This window comes from Diceros bicornis, chromosome 28 (assembly GCF_020826845.1).
Source record: "Diceros bicornis minor isolate mBicDic1 chromosome 28, mDicBic1.mat.cur, whole genome shotgun sequence".
NCBI lineage: Eukaryota > Metazoa > Chordata > Mammalia > Perissodactyla > Rhinocerotidae > Diceros > Diceros bicornis.
Window position 1 is genome coordinate 44,135,157 of NC_080767.1, and position 12,551 is coordinate 44,147,707.

A 12,551-nucleotide genomic window follows, 5' to 3' on the forward strand; every position below is an offset into this window, starting at 1 on the left:
TTTGTATATTGGTCTTGTATCTTGCAACCTTGCTGAAGTTGTTTATTAGCTGTAATAGTTTTTTTGTGGATTCCTTTGGATTTTCCATATACTAGATCATGTTGTCTGGGAATAGAGATAGTTTTGCTTCTTCCTTCCAAACCTAGATGCCGTTTATTTCTTTTCCTTGCCTGGTTGCTCTAACTGGAACCTCCAGTAAAATGTTGAATAGAAGTGGTGAAAGCGGCCATCTCTGTCTCTTTCCTGACTTTAGGGGAAAGCTTTCCGTCTTTCACCGTTAAGTATGATGTTAGCCTTGAGTTTTCATAGATGCCCTTTATCAGGTTGAGGAAGTTCCCTTCTATTCCTAGTTTATTAAGTGTTTTTTATCAGAAAGGGTTATTGGATTTTGTTAAATGCTTTTTCTGCATCTGTTGAGATGATCATATGGTTTTGTCCTTTATTATGTTAATATGGTATAGTACATTGATTTTCATATGTTGAACCAACTCTGCGTTTCTGCAGTAAAACCATTTTGTCATGGTATCTAAATCCTTTTTACATCTTTCTGCATTTGGTTTGCTAATATTTTGTTGAGGATTTTTTCATCTGTATTCATAAGGGGTATCATATTGGTCTGTAGTTTTCTTTTTGTGTGTGTGATTGTGTGGTTGGTGTCTGGGTAATACCAGTTTCATAGGCTAAGTTGGGAGTATATTCTCTTCTATTTTTTGTAAGTGTTTGTGAAGGATTGGTGTTAAATGTTTGGTAGAATTCACCTGTGAAGCCATTTGGTTCTGGGCTTTTCTTTGCTGGAAGTTTTTTGATTATTAATTTAATCTCTTTACTTGTTATAGGTGTTCAGATTTTCTGTTTATTCTTGAGTCATTTTGGTGTTTTGTTTCTTTCTAGGAATTTGTTTTTTCATCTAGGGTATCTGCTTTGTTGGCATACAGTTGCTTATAGTATTCCCTTATAATCTTTTTTATTTTTTAGAGAGTTGGTAGTAATATTCTCTTTTTCATTCCTGATTTTAGTAATTTGAGTCTTCTCTCTTTTTCTTGGTCAGTCTAGCTAAAGGTTTGTGAGTTATGTTGAAGTTTCAAAGAAGTAAGTTTTGATTTTGTTGATATTCTTTGTTTTTCTATTCTTTGTTTCATTTATTTCCACTCTTTATTTCCTTTCTTTTGCTTGCTTTGGGTTTAGTTTGCTGTTTTTCTAGTTTCTGAAGGTGGAAGCTTAGGATCTTTGTTTGAGTTCTTCTTTTCTGATGTAGTTTAAAGCTATACATTTCCCTCAAAGTGCTTCTTTAGCTGTGTTATGAATTGAATTGTGTCCCCCAAAAAGATATGTTGAAGTCCTGCCCTCCCCCCGACTACTTCAGAATGTGACCTTATTTGGAAATAGGGTCATTGCAGATGAGTTCAGATGAGGTTGTACTTGAGTAGGGTGGGCCCCTAATTCAGTATGATTGGTGTCAGCATAAGAGAGGAGAATGCGTAGTGAGCACAGACATGTAGGGAGGAAAGACAGCGTAAAGAGACCCAGGGAGAAGATGGCCATGTGACTGGAGTGGTGTGTCTGGAAGCCGGGGATTGCTGGCAAACACCAGAAGCTGGAGAAGCAAGGAAGGAGGCTTCCCTAGAGCCATCAGAGAGAGCCTGACCCATCTGGCACTGTGATTGTGGGCTTCTGGCTTCCAGAACTGTGAGACAATGAATTTCTGTTGTTTTAGTTTACGTAGTTTATGGTACTCTATTACAGCAGCCCTAGAAAACTAAAACAAGCTGCCTCCTATACATTTTGATATGTTGTTTTTGTTTTTTTTTCAGTTAAAAGTATTTTCTATTTTCCCTTGTGACTTCTTTGACCCATGGGTTATTTAGAAGTGTGTTGTTAAATTTAAGTATTTAGATATTTCCTAGATTTCCCTGTGTTGTTGATTTTTAGTATAATCCCATGATGGTCAGAGGACATACTTGGTTTAATTTCAGTTTGTTAGATTTCTTTTCGATGACTCAGATTACATTCTGTCCTGAGAGTGTTGGTGAGCACCTGAACAAAATGTGTGCTGTGCAGCGTTAGGTGGCTCTTCCCTGTGTGTCAGAGGGAGGTGGTCTGTGCTGTTGAGTCTTCCTTAACCTTCCTCATTTTCTTCTTTTTAGTTACTCTATCAGTTACTGACAGTAGGGTTTTGGAGTCTTCAACTATTATTGTCGAATTTTCTTTTCCTTTCAGTTCTGCCATTATTTGCTTCATGTATTTTGAGGCTCTGTTGTTAGTTGTGCGTATTTATAGTTGTTATGTCTACCTGTTGTTTTGACCCTTTTATCATTATGAAATGTTCCTCTTTCTCTAGTCATATTTCTTTTTTCGTGTGTGAGGAAGATCAGCCCTGAGCTAACATCCATGCTAATACTCCTCTTTTTGCCGAGGAAGACTGGCTCTGAGCTAACATCTATTGCTAGTCCTCCTCCTTTTTTTTTCTCCCCAAAGCCCCAGTAGATAGTTGTATGTCATAGTTGCACATCCTTCTAGTTGCTGTATGTGGGACGCGGCCTCTGCATGGTCGGAGAAGCGGTGCGTCGGTGCATGCCCGGGATCTGAACCCGGGCTGCCAGTAGTGGGGCGTGTGCACTTAACCGCTAAGCCATGGGGCCGGCCCTCTAGTGATATTTCTTGTTGTAAAGTCTGGTTTGTCTAATATCAGTATAGCCACTTCTCTTATGATTTCTCTTTGCATTGCATCTTTTTCTGGCTGTGAATCTCTTTGTCTTTCAGTCTAAGGTGTGTCTCTTCTAGACAACCTGCAGTTGGATCATATTCTTTCATTCATTTAGTCAATCTCTGCTTTTTAATTGGAATATTTAATCCATTTAAATTTAATGTTATTACAGAAAAGGTATGATTTACATTGTTAGTTAGGTATTTGTTTTCCATATGTCTTATGTCTTTTTGTTCCTCTGTTCCTCCTTTACTTTCTTCTTTTGTGTTAAATAGATATTTTCTAGTGTACCATTTTAATTCCCTTGTTGTTTGTACTTTTTATTTCTTTGTTTCCCTTGGGATTACCATTTAATATTTTAATTTATAACAGTCTAGTTTGGATTAATACCAGTTTTATTAAAATAGTATGCAAAAAATTTGCTCCAATATAGTTCCATTTCTTTTGTCCTTCTTGTGCTGTTATTGTTGTACAAATTACATCTTTGTACATGGTATGCCCGTCTACATAGATTTACAATTATTGCTTTATGCACTTGTTTTTAAATCATATAAGAGAAAAAAAGAGTTACAACTAAAAATACATTTGTGTTGCCTTTTATATTTACCTGTGTGGTGTCCTTTTCTGGTGTTCTTTATCTCTTCATATGGATTTGAGTTACTCTCTAGGGTCCTTTCATTTAGCCTGAAGGACTTGCTTAATATTTCTCGTAGGGTAGGTCTGCCAGCGACAAATTCTCTCTTTTCTTTATCTTGGAATGTTTTAATTTCTCCTTTGTTTGTGAAGATATTTTGGTGTATATAGAATTCTTGGTTGACAGTCTTTTTCTGTCAACACTTTGTGTGTGTCATTCCACTGCCTTCTGGCCTCCATGGTTTCTGATGAGAAACCAGCTGTTAATCTTATTGAGGGTCTCTTGTACATGATAAGTTGTTCTCTTGCTGCATTCAAGATTTTCTGTCCTTGGCTTTTGACGGTTTGATTATGATGTGTCTAGGTAAGGATCTCTTTGAGTTTATCTTACTTGGAGTTTGTTGAGCTTCTTGGAATTTTCTGACTTTTCTCATTGTTGCTTTCCTGTTAGTTGTGAACTTTGTGATGAGTGCTTTGTCTGTAGTGTCAATGTATGTTGTCATCTTTTACCCTAGCTAAAGTGTCTTTCATGATAAACACAGCGCTTTGCCGTCTGAGTCAATAACATAGTAATCCAGGGATTAAAGGCACAGCACTTGGCATTTGGAGTCCACTATTCTCTTCTCTTGTTTTTCTGTGACAGGTATGCACTGGTTACAACAACAAGGTCCAGTGCAGTATGGTGATAAGGCAGCACTCGGTGCAGGTCCGTTTGCTTGGCATTGCTGAGCTCTGCCTCAAAGCACGAAAGCACACCACAGACTGTGTATGGACAGGTGAGCCTGGCTGTGTGGTGCTGGATGTGTGGATACCGGGACTTGAATTTCAGATCATTTTTACTTGTATTTAAACACTTAAAACCATCCTTAGCTTTCAGGCTGTACAGAAGCAGGTGGTGGGCTGTGATTTGCTGACCTCTGATGGAGATGTCAGAACATTTATTTTGTGTTTTAATTACTAGTTTCTTTATGTATATTTTTTTCATTATTATCTCAATGACTAGACTGTAAACTCTCTGAAGGTAGGGCTTTAGCTTTTGTTAGTTTCCCAACACCTTGAATATTACCTGGCACATGTTAGGTGATCTATAAATGCTATACAACTTAATATAAAAGGGGAAGGAGCCAGAATTGGCTTATGGATTTTTTTTTTTGGTGATGGCCTGGGGTGAGTCCTTTTGGAATTAACTGGCTTCCAAGTGCATTTTTCATTCATTTGTTCGTTTTTGTAAAAAACCTTTAATGCCTTCTGTGTGTCAGCTTCCGAACTGGGAGCCAGATGAGAATAAACTTGGTGCCTGTCTTTATGGAGGTCCTTGTGTTCTAGTTTTGAGAAAGACATGCAATTACACAGTTCGATAATTGTTATTAGAAGAAGAGTAAACAAAGTGTTGTAGAAGCAGCAAAGAGGAGATGGTTAACCACTTGGGTGGTTAAAGGAAGGCTTCCTGTGTGCCGATTACTGCTGCAGACTGAGACCGCAGGTGTCTTGCTCAGGATTCCAAATGGAATCTTGGAGAAAGTTTGGCTTCTGCACATGTGCAGACTGGAGTGAAGAGGTGGCTGCTATCTCCAACAAGCTGGCCACAGCCCCATGTGGTTTTTGAACACTTGAAATGTGGCCACACCAAACTGAGATATGCTGTAAGTGTGAAACGCACACTGGATTTCAGAGACTTATTGAGATATTTTGTATTCTTTTTTTGGTACTAATTATTTTATATTGGTTGCATGTTGAAATTATATATTTTGGACATGTATTGGTTAAATAAAATTTATTAAAATTAATTACTCCTCTTTCTCCTTTTAGAATGTGGCTGCTGGAAAATTTAAAACTACACTTGTGCCTTGTACCGTGTGTCTATTGGACAGTGCTGCCCTACCCTGAAGAGCATTTCCAGTTTGTGTTAACTTTGGACCATCTAGGATGTGAATCCTGTAATCTAGGGGAGAAGATGAGAGATTAATTATCCAGAAAAAGGGCTAAAGAAGAAGAGGACTGAGTGAAAGGCTGGAGGAATGCTCCCGCTTTGTGGATGGGAGGAGTGAGGCTTTAGAAAGACCAGTCAGCAGTTGGAAAGCAGGCTTGCTAGCAGCTGCGCAGCCGTGAGCTTGAGTGTAGGTGCACGGGTGTGGGTCAGAGCCACCGGGAACCAGAGTAATGTGGGTGTGTGTTGCAGTTCTCTTGTCTTTGTATATGCAGGCCTACGAGATATGTGTGGGAGGGAGCTCTGGCTTAGTGGGAGCTCTAGGTTTTGGTCCAGCTTTGCCACAGACCTTTTGAGCATAGAGATGGCAGGAGCATCCGAGGTCTTAGCTGCTTTTCAGCTTGAACATTCTGTCATCCTGGCTTTGAAAACATGGGGTATTTGTGTTCACATGCTTCCTTACCTTTCTGTAAATTGAATCCCAGTTACTCACACTGCATTCTACCTTTGCTGTCTCCAGGACCTGCCAGGCCTGATCTTTGAGCTCCTTTTGAGCAGGGTTCTGTCATCCCAGGTGTTGCCAAATCCACTGGGTAGTTCTCAGCCTCCTTCTTACTAGATCTTTCGACAGCATGTGACATAGTAATTCAAGAAAAAAGGAGTGATTAGTTGTCTTCATTTGGCTTCCAGAACACCCTGCTCTTCTGTTTTTTCCTACCTCGTTGAGCCTTTCTTCTCTGTCTTGTTTGCAGAACCCTCCTCTTGAGCCTGACCTGTAGATACTGAAGTGCCCCAGGGCCCTGTCCTGGTTACCCTGTTTTGTGTGTCCTTACTCTGAGCGACCTTAGCCAGTGCTGTGTTGACCTCAGCCTCACCTTTGCTTGGCTTCTGGGTTTGGGGACATATTGATTGCTTGGAGGGCTGATGGGCACTTTCAAGGCAGTGTGAAACCCAAGCTCTTACTTGACCTCTGAGCCTGCTTCCTGTGGCTGCTTGTCCTGCGGTGACCAGCACCATCTGTGGAATGTGTTCCTCAGAAGGTGCCGTTGACTCTACCTGTAGAGTACGTCTTCTGCCCTCCACTGGGGCTGTTCCTGGGCCAAGCCCGCCTCTTTTCCCTGCTTCACAATGGCCCCTCTGCTCTCTGCCCAGGAGGCTGGGCGTCTTCGTAGTGTTTCTGCTCTGCAAGCAGCCTTCCTGTGGCTTCCCAGCTCTTCACCGGGGCCAACAAGGCCTTGGGTGGTGTCTGGCCCTGGGCTACCTACCATCTTTTCCTGCGACTTCCCCTGTCTTGCTGTGCTCCCTGCCCAGTGGCCTCTTGGCTGTTTTCGGATGAACTGGGCCCTGCACTCCTGCTCCTCTGTCTGGAGGGCTCTTCGCCAGGCCTCCAGGAGTGTGGACATGCTCTCCTCTCCTGCTTTCTTTTCTTGGCAGCACTCACCCTTTGTATTTGCTGTATACTGGGAAACCAAGTCACTGTGTCTGGTAAAGTTGTGGGTAGACTAGATCACCTGGTGCTTGTGAAGACCTGAGGGCTGTCCCTTGGGATTTTGTTCTTGGACTTTGCAGTGACTGTTTTGGCCCTATGAGTCTTTTTTTTTTTTTTTTTTTTTTTTTTGTGAGGAGATCAGCCCTGTGCTAACATCCGCCAATCCTCCTCTTTTTTTGCTGAGGAAGACGGCCCTGGGCTAACATCTGTGCCCATCTTCCTCCACTTTATGTGGGACGCCGCCACAGCATGGCCTACCAAGCAGTGTGTCGGTGCGCGCCCGGGATCCGAACCAGCGAACCCCGGGCCGCCGCAGCGGAGCACGTGCACTTAACCGCTTGCGCCACCGGGGCGCCCCACCATGAGTCTTTTATTAGAATCTTTGACTGGTTTTGCTTGTTGGTTAGAGGCTGTGTCCTGAAGGCTGTTTGCAGAAATGTGACTAATTGAGAAATTCCCATGCTGACACTTCTGTTATAGTTTCTTAACAGGACTTGATCTGGTTTGTTTGTTGTTAGCTTTTCAACCTTTATGACTTGACTTGCTGAATCTGTTGATTAAAAACAAAGGTAATCTTTTTTCACAGTGAAGCATTTTGTTATCTGCTTTAGCTCTTCTAACAACAAGAAAGTAACTTAAAGTTTTGAATGTAAACTTGGGTAATGAAAAAGCTAAAAATTAAATTGTACGTCATAGTAGTAACTCGAAAGATTTTTTACCAACTTACTTTGAAACATTTCAAACCTTTACAAAATGTCAAAGAATATTCAGTGAGTACTCATACACTTCACCTAGATTCATCAGTTACTTTATTCATGCTTCTCTCTCTCTGTGATGTGTTGTTGTTAATATATTAATGAACCGTTAGAGAGTACATTGCAGATGTCGTGACCCTTTAGCCCTAAGTTTTTCAGTGTGTGTTCACGTAACCCCAGCACAGTAATTACATCCAGGAAATTCAGTATTGATACAATACTGTTAACAATCTATACAATACAGTATATTGTTCAAGTTCAGGTTTCCCCAGTTGTTCCCCAAGTGTCCTTTATTGACTTGTAAGAAGTCACAGGTAACACGTAGCATTTGATGGCCTGTTCCTTTCATCCTCTGTAGTCTAGAATAGGCTCCCAGCCCCTCTGCCCCTTAAATCTTTTACAACACGGACATTTTTGAAGAGTCCAGGCCATTTGCTCTGTAAAGTGATCTGCAGTCTGGATCTGTCTGCTTTGTTTCCTCTTGATTAGATTCAGGTTAAGCAATTTTGACAAGAATACTATTCAGGTGGTGGTGTGGACTTTTTCATTACATCAGGAGTCACATGTGAGTTTGTCCCAATATTTTTCAGCTGCAGCTTGGTCACTTGGTTAAGATGGTGTCTGCTAGATCTTTCCATTGTGCAGGTGCCTTTACCTATGTATAATTAATCAATAAACTAATTCTGTCATTCCTTCCCATTTATTAGCCGACACTCTTCTGCCTTTTTTTTTTTATAATTTTATTTATTTATTTTTCTCCCAAAGCCCCAGTAGATAGTTGTATGTCATAGTTGCACATCCTACTAGTTGTTGTATGTGGGACGCGGCCTCAGCATGGCCAGAGAAGCAGCGTGTCGGTGCACGCCTGGGATCCGAACCTGGGCCGCCAGCAGCGGAGCACGCGCACTTAACTGCTAAGCCACAGGGCCGGCCCTCTTTTGCCTTTTTTTTTTTTTTGGTGAGGAAGATTTGCCCTGAGCTAACATCAATTGCCAGTCTTCCTTTTTTTTTTTTTTTTTTTTTTTTTTGCTTGAGGAAGATTGTCCCTGAGCTGACATCTGTGCCAGTCTTCCTCTATTTTGTATGTGGGTCGCCGCCTCAGCATGGCTGCCAACGAGTGGTGTAGGTCCGCACCTGGGATCTGAACCCGTGAACCCGGGCTGCTGAAGCAGAGTGTGCTGAACTTTAACCACTACGCTGCGGGGCTGGCCCTGACACTCTTCGTTAGAGAACTTTCATTCTCCCTTTGTTACCCTCACTTTTTTGGTATTACTAGAGAGTGAATTTGTATTTATTTAATGTATTAGAACTTGTTTTTGCCATTTTTTCTTTTGTGTGTGTGTGTGTGTGTATGTGAGGAAGATCAGCCTTGAGCTAACATCCATGCTAATCCTCCTCTTTTTGCTGAGGAAGACCAGCTCTGAGCTAACATCTATTGCCAATCCTCCTCCTTTTTTTTTTTCCCCCAAAGCCCTAGTAGATAGTTGTATGTCATAGTTGCACATCCTTCTAGTTGCTGTATGTGTGACGTGGCCTCAGCATGGCCGGAGAAGTGGTGCGTCGGTGTGCGCCCAGGATCTGAACCCGGGCCACCAGCGGAGCGCGTGCACTTAACCGCTAGGCCAGAGGGCCGGCCCGCCATTTTTTCTTTTTGATGCTTTAATTATCCCCAATTTGGCTAATTGGAGTCCTTCAAGCAAGATTTTATGTCTTTTTGACATGTCCCCATTAGTCATTGAGCACCTTCTTGCTTTGTGGAATAACAAAAAAAATGAGACTATTTTGTACAGTTCTTGGCAAATAAATGTGAAAACTTAGATGAAATGGATACGTTCCTAGGAAAATATAACTTGCTAAAATTTAACCTAGTAAAGATAGTATGTTAGATATCTATTGCCGTGTAACAAATTCCCTCAAATTTAACGACTTAAAACAACACACATTTATTATCCCACAGTTTCTGTGGTCAGAACCCCAGACTGGGCCCCCTGGGTCAGGGTCTCTTAAACAAGGCTATAATCAGGATGTCAATGGGGGCCGCAGTTGTCTCAAAGTTCAAGTGAGGCCAGATCTTCTTCCAAGCTTGCAGGCTATCTTATATATGCATCCTACCCATCCATCCTACCCCTCCTTCCTTCCTCTCCATCCTTCCTCCCCGCCTTTCTTTCTGTCTGTCTTTCTTTCTTGGTGGGGAAGCCCTGGAGGCATCCTACCAAGGTCAGTAACAGAGTTAGAGTGCTTGTCATTTCCACTAATCTCCAACATTTTATTGGTAGGGCTAAGCAGTGTAACAGATGAGAGAACTATTAGAGACAAAAGAATTAGAAAATAAGTAGTAAAACGATTTGCAAGTGAAATAACTATACCTGGAGAAGGTGAGAGTCAATGCTAAAATGCAGACAGTGAGATCGTTCAGTAAAGGAACTGGATGTAAAATTGTCTTGTAAAAGTCAATAATAGCTTTTGTATATACAAAACAGTATCCCCATTTACAACAACAACACAAAAGATTAAAAAAATACTCTGAAATGAGTTTAATAATGTGCAAAACTTATATGATGAATACTGTAAAACACTCCTGAAACAAAAGAGCTGAATCATGGAATGCTTGTTCTTGGACATCGTAAAGATGTTAGTTCTCCCAAATTAATATAAAAATTCACCTTTATCCTTGTAAAAATACTGAAAAGGAATTATTCGTATTCTGCTCTTTTTCTTAATCTCATATTCAGTCAGTCCATCTGAAAATCCTGTTAGCTCTGCCCTCAGAACAACATCTCATTTCTCTCACCACTTGCATCTCAGACCAGAAGTACAACTACATTACTACCAAAGGAAGACTTCTCTCCCCAGCCAGCAACAGCTCAGCCAATGAGAAGTGCCACAGCTCAGCCAATGAGAAGCACCGCTGCTCAGCCATTGAGAAATGCTGCAGCTCAGCCAATGAGAAACACCATGGCTCAGCCAATGAGAAGCCGTTGCTGCCCTGGTCTATTTCTCTGGCCCAGTGGACTTTCTTTCAAAACAAACCCTCCCTCTCCCTCTTTTTCTCTATAAAAACAGCTCCCTTCCTTTGTCTGTTGGATTTGCCTCTGGTTCGCCATGCACATCCTGAATTGTAATTCTTTTGGCTACTCCTGGATAAACTCATTTTGAGACTTTTCAGGTCAACAGCATCAATGTCAGTTCAGTATCGTGGTTATGATATTGTTGGTGGAAGAGGGAGAATCCCCCTCTGCCCTTTCCCTTAAGGTTCTTATGGCTGGCCAAATAATTAACAAGACAGGTTAGCAGGAGAAAATAATACCAAGTTTAATAACATGTATACATGGGAGAAACTCAGAAATGAGCAACTCGTCCCTCTCTCTAAGCTGCTTGCTTAAGTATTGTAGGTAAAGGAGAGGAAGGTGTTGGGTGGTCTGGGACTTCAGAGGGCAAGAAGACAATTCTTTTTAGGGTCGTCTATAGATAATGTGGTCAGGGAGAGAGAGAGTTTTTTGATAAAAGGGGCTTGGTGCCCCTCCCATTGTAACATCTATTTTATCATGATAGAAGATCTGTTCCAGGAAGGAGCCACCATGTCAAATTCCTTAGGCAGTTAGTGGTGGACGTCAAGTGTCCCTCAGAGAAAACAATCAAGGTAAATAGATATATTTCAGGGTGGCCAAATCTTGATCTCCCACAATATTATACTGTAGTTTTGCAATATGTTACCATTGGGGAAAACTGGATATTAGTGAGTTGAATAGCATCCTCCCAAATTCATGTTCATCTGAAACCCCAGAATGTGACCTTAATTTGGACATAGGATCTTTGCTGATGTAATTTATTAAGGATCTGGAGATGAAATCATCCTGGATTTAGGGTGGGTTCTCAGTCCAGTGACTGGTGTCCTTGTAAGAAGAGGAGAGGACAGAGACACAGGAAAGAAGGCCATGCGACAACAGAGGCAGAGATTGGAGCATTGCATCTGTAAAGCAAGAAATGTCAAGGATTGCCGCAGCCATGAGAAGCCAGAAGAGGCAAGGCATGAGTCTTCCCTAGTGCCTTCAGAGGAAGCTTGGCCCTACCAACACCTTGATTTTGGACTTCTGGCATCCAGAACTGTGAAAAGATAAGAACAAGTTTACTTTGTTCTGAGCCATCCAGTGTGTGGTGTTTTGTTATGGCAACCCTGGGAAACTAAGACACTGGGCAAAGGGTACCAGGGGCCTCTGTGTTAGTTCTTACTTTGTGTAAATCTGCAGTTGTCTCAATAAGAGGTAACCGTTTGAGGAACTGCGAAAATGTCTTCCATAGCAACTGCACCCTTTTACATTTCCGTCAGCAGTGGATCAGGGTTCCAATTTCTCTATATCATCACCAACACTTGTTATGGCCCATCTTTTTTTTTTTTTTTTAAAGATTTTATTTATTTATTTTTCCCCCAAAGCCCCAGTAGATAGTTGTCTGTCATAGCTGCACATCCTTCTAGTTGCTGTATGTGGCACGCAGCCTCAGCATGGCCGGAGAAGCGGTGCGTCGGTGCGATCCTGGGATCCGAACCCGGGCCGCCAGCAGCGGAGCGCATGCACTTACCCGCTAAGCCACGGGGCCGGCCCCCCATCTTTTGATTATAGTCATCCTAGTGGGTGTGAAGTGCTATCTCATTGTGGTTTTGATTTGCATTTCCCTGGTGAGTGATGATGTCAAACATTTTTTCTTGTGCTTGTTGGTCATTTTTATATGTTTGTTGGAGAAATTTCTATTGAGATCCTTTTCCCATTTTTAAATTGGGTTGTCTTCTTATTGAATTGTATGTGTTCTTTATATATTATAGATGCAGGTTCCTTATCAGATATATGACGTTCAAATATTTTTTCCCTTTTTGTGGGTTGTGTTTTCACTTTCTTGATAGTATTCTTTGAAGCACAAACATTTTTAATTTTGATCAAGTCCAGTTTATTTTTCTTTTGTTGCTTATGCTTTTGGTGTCATAGAAAAGACAATTGCCAAATCCTAGGTCATTAAGACTTATGCCTATGTCTTCTTCTAAGAGTTATT

At 41.5% G+C, this 12,551-nt stretch overlaps 1 protein-coding gene across 2 annotated transcripts in view; it reads left to right on the forward strand.

Annotated features, from left to right (window-relative positions):
- Positions 1 to 12,551, forward strand: part of EHMT1 (euchromatic histone lysine methyltransferase 1) — a 194,319-nt gene that overhangs the window by 21,525 nt on the left and 160,243 nt on the right. The window contains exon 1 of one of the 2 annotated variants that reach the window (XM_058524658.1): positions 11,075 to 11,148. The exons of the other annotated variant lie outside the window; for it this stretch is intronic. The gene's annotated coding sequence lies outside the window, so the exon portion shown is untranslated. Of the gene's footprint in view, positions 1 to 11,074; positions 11,149 to 12,551 lie in introns of those variants that run through there. 2 annotated transcript variants of the gene reach the window in all.